The sequence below is a fragment of the Belonocnema kinseyi genome, chromosome 3 (assembly GCF_010883055.1).
Source record: "Belonocnema kinseyi isolate 2016_QV_RU_SX_M_011 chromosome 3, B_treatae_v1, whole genome shotgun sequence".
NCBI classification, from domain to species: Eukaryota; Metazoa; Arthropoda; class Insecta; order Hymenoptera; family Cynipidae; genus Belonocnema; species Belonocnema kinseyi.
Window position 1 is genome coordinate 43,173,443 of NC_046659.1, and position 6,952 is coordinate 43,180,394.

The window sequence follows — 6,952 nt, forward strand, 5'->3', positions numbered from 1 at the left end:
ATCTGGAAATATTAAAATCCCAAAATGCCGAATTTATTTCAAAGCAGTTAGCTGTTAGCAGATAGATATATAAATAGAATCGCCGAAGTGCCCCCACCGGCATTCGTGCACCTTCGAGTTTTCAAATTCAGAAGAGGAGAAATGGGTCGTGCGCGCAACTCAGTCATTTACAGCGTCTCCTACTATATTCACACGGACCTAGCCCTGTCATAGTATTGGACCACATCTCGTTTCAGATCTGGGATCACTGGTCTAGTTGCCGCGATTTATAGCCGTCCTCGGGGTCCCTACCGTCGCGCGTCGGGTTTCGCACATTAGGAAAGGGCGCCATAAGATTCAGTGAGAAGCAGACATAAAATGAAACGCGCGATTTCAGTAGCGCTGCTCCAGTCGCGCATACGGAAACCCACCTGAAGAGTTTGTATGTGCGAAATTTCGCCGTATATTTTTAGAGCGTAAGTTACATGTATACAAAGGAATGGATAGAGTGAAATAAACTGTTAGGTAATTATTTCTCAATTTAAGTAATTTTCAGGAATAAGTGCAATTGATTTAATTTTGTAGACTAATAATTACCCTCAATTGGTTTGAATAATCGAATTTTGTTAATAAATTAGTGTTATTCACAAATTTGTTGAAGAAGGGAAATACATAAATATATAAAATGTGAAAATTATACATTTTTGTGGTTTTAAATGACATAATTACACACACACACACAAGCGCGCGCGCACATGCATGCATAGCACAATTTTTTTCACTCTAGAGGGCTTCGCCCCCCCCCCCCATTTCCATTTTCTGAGAAAGAAAATTTTCAATTTTTCGATTTTCAAAATTCGAATATTAACATGTCCCACCGGGCAGTTCGTGTACCAAAATTTGTAGGGATTGAAGAGGAGTGAACGAAATAAAACCATACTGATAACTTTTATTTCCAACCCCCCTCACCCTCCACGCAGCCCCTCAAAAATCCAAAAACTACATTTTTATGTATTTTTGTTACTTTTTAGCAATTCCTGTCATCTTTTTCATATAAATAATTACTAATGGACACTTTGAATATTCACAAAGACTTTTTAAGCAATCTTCAATTTTCTAAATAAATGTGAATTATTTAAACAATTATTTATTGCAAAAAAATGTAAAAAAGAATCGTATGTTCTGATTGAAATGCATTATTTTGTCATTTTTTGGCAAAGTAAATTTTTCTACAAATATTATGTAATTATTTAAACAATTATTTATTGTTAATTATCAAAATTTCTAAAAATAGAGCCAGAAATGTCTTCTTTTTCCAAATTGGTATCCTGTGCTACGTTGTGTTGAATAAGTATATAATTTTGAGACATTTCTTCTAATGTTTAACAAATTTCTATTTATTTATTATTATATTGTTTCAAACAATTACAAAGTGATTAACGTATTCTTTCTATAAACTCTACAGTCAGAAACATAATTGTATGTGTTCTAATTTACTTCAATTTTTTAGTTAGCGAAAAAGAACTGCTTGAGCAAATAAAGCTTGTTTAAACAAATATAAATTTATTAAACATTAAGACAAACGTATCAACATTATTTAATCATTCGACAAAACGTGTCAAAGCATATTTGTGTGAAAAGAAAGTTGTTATCTCTGGCTCAATTTTTAAAAATGTTGAATATAGACAGTAAATAATTGTTTAAATAATTACATCATATTTTTAAAACCATCTAATAATCCTAAAAATGATAAATAATTACATTTCAATCAGAAAACACAATTATTTTTTACATTTTTTGGCAACAAATCAGTGTTCAAATAAATTATATTTCTTTACACAATTGAAAATTGTTCAAAAAGACCTGGGAATATTAAAATTGTCCATTAGTAATTACTTGTATAGAAAAGGAGACGGAAATTGCTAAAAAGTCACAATGATACGTAAAAATGTAGTTTTTTTATTGTTGGTCATATTTGGTGGCTGCGGGGTGAGTTAGGGTGCGCTGGAAATAAACATTATTAGTATGGTTTTATTTCGTAGACACTTCTCTTCAATCCCTAGAAAGTTTGGCTAGTATATAGTATATAGACTATATATAGTATACAGACCTTCCAGCTATCCTTTGGGAAAAAGTATAAGTAATGAAACTACTATAATAATTTTTGCACGACTTTACGACTAATAAGGAAATTAATTATTTGATTAATTATAGAAAAAATTATAATAAAATAATTATATAAATAAACAATATAGAAGTACTCAAATAATTATTGCAAAAAGTAGAAGATACCCTTAGCTTTTAAGTTTCATACCATCATTCTTAAACAAAGCTTCTTTAAATATGTCAATTTTTATGTACTATTGTGTGAGTAGTTCAAAATAAATGATTCATTTATACCTCCTTCTAATTTTTGCCATAATTATTTTAATATTATTAATTTCTATAATTATTTTTCTACAATTTGCTCTATAATTATTCTAATCATTATTCCTGTAATCGCGAAAAAATTATAGGAAAATCATTATAGGTCTATAATGTTATCCACGACAATAGAAGATCAGAAGACCAAATGTAAAATTTTTAATTATTTTTTCTTTTTAAGGGGGGAGATATCTTTAGAAAGGGTAAAGTCAATCAATTTTAATGCATTTTTTTAAATTGATAAAATAACTAGATCATTTATTAATTTTAACACCTTTTTCTTACATTGTTAAAGTTTAAAAAAACATGTGGTTTTTTTTTACAAAATGGCGACCCTGTAGAATATTTCTTCAAGCGTCTGCTCCGAGGAATCGAAAACTGCTACAACAGTCAACATTTTTCCATTTATCTGATATAAAAAAGGTTTTTCTGTTCCATTACTTATGTGTTAAAGGGAAGGATAAACCTATAAAATACTAAAAAATTTGAAAATTAAAATGTATATCGGCTGTTTAATCGAAGGTCCAAATTTTCTACCATTTTTTCAACAGTTTTGACTCCCCAAAAATGATTGAATAACCCGATATCTTTAAACTTTTAGGTATATCCTTCCGATAGTACCATAAAGAGAAACCCCTGCAAATTTCAGCCTAATCGGCCAATAACTTTTTAAGTTACAGCACGAGCAGTTTTTGAAAAGACAATTTCGTGATAATCACGTTTAAAGATTCGTTACGGTATAACTATTAGTTTCAGTGACTTGCCGATCAATCGGCGATTCCGGGTCCACGTAATAAACGTATTAAACGTATTAAACGTAGTAACGTAGTAATCAGCCTTCCTAGAATTTATGGGACAAAAAAATAAACAAACTGATTGTGTAAGAAACATTGCTCCGACCTAAGCGCTCCGACTACCTGATTAGTGACGGTATGCGCACTCTGACATTTTTGACAATATCTCCATAAATATTTAATATTTTCCTTTTTACATTTTTTTTAACGTGTTATACATTCAAAATTAGAAAAAAAGAAAAAATAGTTTTTTGGAAATTGTAAAGGTAACCCCCCCTCCTTAATTGCTTCCTTATTTTTTACACCAAAAATCCTCCTGCGCGAAAAGGAATTAAAGGGAAGAACAAATATAATCGACAGATGAGGAACAGCCACAACTAAGGTACTATAGTGCGATAAGCATGTCGTATAGTTTAATTAAAATTAAGTTTAGAATATAAGAAAAATGGTCTGCTGCAGTGCTCCGCTTTGTAAAAATAGAAGCGAGGATGGATTTAAACTTTACCTTTTTCTACTAGGGCGAAGAGAAAGACTGTCAATGTGGATCATAAATTGTAGATGCGACAAATGGAAACCGAATTTAAATTCAAGATTATACGAAGTTATTACTAATATGTATGACTATCATAATATAATTCAAATATAAAGGGTCTGAAGATTATGTTTACATTTAATTAAATTGCCTATGGGCATTTTTTTGATATATCAAAGCGAAATGAGATCCGGAAGAAAGTAATGTTAGGAACCCGTTTTTCTACAGATCGACGCACATTAACCCACGCAAATAAAAAGGACGTATGATGTGAAATATAAATAGCTATCATTATATACTCTTGAAAAAGTATTCCCAGTAACAAGCGTTGAATTGAGAAAAATTAAGAATGTGTATTCCTATGAATACGCGGTTTTTCTTCCGTCTAAAAATCCCCCAATGGGAATAGAAAAAGTGCAAATCCTATTCCTCTCAAACGACTTAGTAAAATTTAACGAAAGCATTTATTTAATCTATTTTTCATTATTAAATCTTTTTATAACATATAAATTCAAAAAATATTCAAATTTATGTTGATTTATATTTTAATAATTTATTTAAACGTCTTAAAAACTGCAACAAAGAAATATATGCAAATGCGTGAATTTAAATAATTTTAACTCTAGAGAAAAAGAGTTGAATTAGTGGGAATTAATATTTCAGAATTTGCATTCCACATGAAGGAATTAAAACAACTTATTACACATATTTTGTGAACTTATCAGAAGGAATTAAATAAAATCAAAATATGACCACTTCTGAGGAATGAAAAATATCTCTGTGTGGTGCGTTACCGGTACAATTAGAAGGAATTAAATATATTAAAAACACGTTCTCTTTGAGAGAATAGAAAACTGTATGGCGGTCGCTATGGAAATAGAAGTGAATAAGTTTAGGAGGTATGTTAGTCTTATTGTGGCATTTTAGACAGATGGAAAAATCGCGCATTCCAAATAATAGAATAATCTTCACTTTTGCGCTGAAATCTGAAAATATTAATTTTTCTCTATTCTACGCTTATTACCGGGTTGTATTAATGTTTGACCTATAGTGTATTATTATTATTTTATTATTTCTTAATATTTATTTACAAAATCATATGATTATAATCTTAGCGCATGCCTATTTATAAACTGAGTAAAATTTTGTTTGCAATCATAATTTTTGCAAGATCTACTTTTTGTCAAATGTGTGGGTTAAAAAATCATATAGTCAAATTTAAATATTTCATGTATTATATCACATGTAATTTTATTTATAATTTATGTTTTTATAACAATGCTTCAGTATAATTTAAAAATAAATAGTCTAAATCATGTAAGTGTATTTATATAATTTGATATCAATTTAGCGATTTTGAATTTGGCGGGGAACCAGAATGGCAGCTTGCATATTTCCATCTGATATAGTACCTTACCACAACTGGGGAAAGACATCTATTTTTAGATTAACATTCGGAAATTGCAATTAGAGCAATTAAAAGTGAAAATTTTATCTCATCATTCATTTTTAGAATTTTATTCGAATAAAGTATTATCAGATATGAATAGAAAAGCTCATGCAATGGAATAAGAGACTCCGTCAAAATCGGACTGCTAAAAGCGCCCTCTTGGTTTGTGGGTCAACTCCTCGGAGTTACTTCGTAGCTTTCGGCATTTTTCAGACGTTCCGCGTCGATAATTGCTTAAGTTAGAGAATTTTAAAAATAAGTTACCACCGCAGTTACAATTACACGAGTTACCATAAATGTAAACGATGTACTGCTTTTCTACTTACCACTCGAATATTAAGTGTTTATCATATGATTATTCTAATGATTCACAATTATTAGTGAATAGTTATATAATGAAAACTAATTATATATTTTTAAAATTAAATTTTTTAATATTATATCATTACATAGCTATTTATATGCTATAAATCATACATTATGACTTATAATTTTATTACATTATCAGAAAAAGTTTCATGTTCACCTATTTTTTAATAACTGATAAGTTTTATTTATTTTAATTATGACAGAGCTAAACATTTTTCTCTTTAAAATGTTGAATGCTATGAAAATTCAAAATTCTGTATAAAATCACGCAGAGGATAAAGCCAATTTATCCATGTTATAAAGAATTTCGAGATTTCTTTAGAAACAAAAAAATAGTATATTGTCAATTATAATACCTTAAATTTGTCTCTGAAATGCTAAAATTAAGTAACTATTATAACATATGTTTATCCGTTACAGATTGCATTTAATTAATATACAGTTTGTAGCCAAAATGCATATATAGAGGAGAGTATCAAAATATGAGATACCAACTCTGTTTGGCGCGATTGTCGGAATTGTATGTACTAAATTTAAAAGTAATATAGGTCATTTCAAAGGAAATTTAGTGTGTCATAAGAAGCTACAATAAAAAATTTGATTGAAAATTTTTTTTATGCTGAAAATACAAAAAATGTAAAAAGTGCTTTTTCCAAACTCGTAAAACTATTCTCATAATATGAGATACCCCAGGAAATAGCTAACAAAATGCAAAATAAAGTATTATTTTTAATGGAAAACTTCATTCTATGTTTCCGAAGTATAAGTTTTCGCAGTAGTCAAAAACACGTTTGTAACCAATTTCCCCCCCGCAGCCACAGTGTTATAAAAACCACAGGTATCTCATATTATGAGAGCCATACCGTGCATCTATGCACTTACTATACCTGACCTGTACAATGAAAAACTTCAACACTATCGATATTTTCCTACTTAATTATTCAATTCCCATCACTCCAGACAAACTTTACTGCTAAATACATATTTAATGAATAATAAATAGGGTTTAAAGAATTCCCTTCCAAGAACTCGACCACCATCGATTTCATAAAAAGTTCGCTTATAATCTTTAGAATTAGAAGCCCAATGAAAAGTGGACTATACCACGAAATTACTCTTTCTTCAAGGGCTACAAGTTAGTGATAGAACCAACAGAGTGGGTCTCTTAGTTTAGCTGATATCCCGTTTTCTCATATTACGAGAATATCTCATATTCGAGTACTCTCCTCTACTTTTACAGATTTATAGTGTTTTAAAACGAAATTTAAGGTATGCTATATATATTTGCAAAAAAATACTTTCAAGAACTTCATTGTTTATTATCAGTGGCTTTGTTTGTCAGGCGAAAGATTAATTTGATAAAAATGCTTGAACATTTCAAAATGTTACAAACTTTTTATTCAG

At 29.5% G+C, this 6,952-nt stretch overlaps 1 protein-coding gene across 2 annotated transcripts in view; it reads left to right on the forward strand.

Annotated features, from left to right (window-relative positions):
• The first annotated feature begins 212 nt into the window (after positions 1 to 212).
• LOC117169104 overlaps positions 213 to 6,952 on the forward strand; it is a 293,285-nt gene continuing 286,545 nt past the window's right edge. The window contains exon 1 of one of the 2 annotated variants that reach the window (XM_033355248.1): positions 213 to 455. The gene's annotated coding sequence lies outside the window, so the exon portion shown is untranslated. The remainder of the gene's footprint in view (positions 456 to 6,952) is intronic. The other variant, XM_033355249.1, reaches the window with a different exon arrangement.